Raw genomic sequence first — 1,219 nt, forward strand, 5'->3', positions numbered from 1 at the left:
GAGAGGAAGAGAGAGAAAGAAACATCAATGTGAGAGAGACACATTAACTGGCCGCCACCCACACAACCCCAACTGGGGCCGGGACAAACTGCAACTGAGGCACGTGCCCTTAGTGGGAACCGAACCCAGGACTCTCTGGTGTGTGGGCCGACACTCTAACTGCAGGGCTATTTTGCTCACCTGTAAACAGCAAGCGTGTTCTCTTCCTCTGCTGGACAGGCAGCGGGCAGAGCACTGTTCTAATAGCTCCATCGGACACCATGTGAGGTCCCTCTGTGTGAGAAATGAGCATGCTGGTACATTATCTTATAGCACCCATCTGTAGCTAAAGCTTTTGGCTATCATACGGGAATCAACTTCTTCTTCAGTTTTCCAATGATGTCTTTATCATCCCTAAGATCCCATTTAGTTTTGACGAGGATGATGAGTGTTGGGAAACTGTGTCACACTTCCGAATGCCACTTTGTATACACATTTTCAAATGATGCAGGACTCACAAAAGAAAAGCAAGTTAAGAATACATCTGCCCTGGCTGGTTTTGCTCAGCGGTTAGAGCATCAACCTGTGGACCAGAGAGTCCCAGGTTCAGTTCCCGTAAGGGCAGGTACGTCGGTTGCAGTTTGTCCCCGACCCTGGTTGCGGTCGTGTGGGTGGCAACCAGTTGATGTGTCTCTTTCACATTGATGTTTTTCTCTCTCTCTTCCCCTCTCTCTCCCTCCTGCTCTATTTAAAGATAAATTAAAAAATGGCCTCAGGTGAGGATGAAAAAAAAACACATCTGTTTGCAGATCAGATAGTGGGTATAATCTATCATAATCTTCTTGTCCAGCTTTTTGCCCATAAACCCAGATTTACTGGTTTTCCACCTATGATGACATTCACGGAATAGCCATCAAAGACAGTGGGGTGTATTCTCCAGTAGGTGCACTGGTGTATAACTGAACAGTAGGCACGTTTTAACTATAGCTCCATCTCCCACCACCACACACCTGCTGACCTGCATTTGGGCCACTCTCTGGGTGGCTCATGGCTATGGCTGGGCACAGAGGCAAGATGTGGTGGGCTTGGGGGTACCAGGGACTCTGTCCACATCACCTTGCCTTCATTAGACTGGAAGCTAAGCCAAGCAACAGATAGAATGTGATACTTCAACCCCTATGTTTGCATTTCGCTGGGGATCCTTAAACGCCAGAACATCTCACTAGTTTAAAAGAAACAA

At 47.4% G+C, this 1,219-nt stretch overlaps 1 pseudogene; it reads right to left on the reverse strand.

Moving 5' to 3' along the window:
* Positions 1–301: 301 nt before the first annotated feature.
* LOC118618930 lies at positions 302–1,003 on the reverse strand (annotated as a pseudogene).
* Positions 1,004–1,219: the final 216 nt, after the last annotated feature.

Source organism: Molossus molossus, unplaced genomic scaffold (assembly GCF_014108415.1).
Source record: "Molossus molossus isolate mMolMol1 unplaced genomic scaffold, mMolMol1.p scaffold_m16_p_6, whole genome shotgun sequence".
NCBI lineage: Eukaryota > Metazoa > Chordata > Mammalia > Chiroptera > Molossidae > Molossus > Molossus molossus.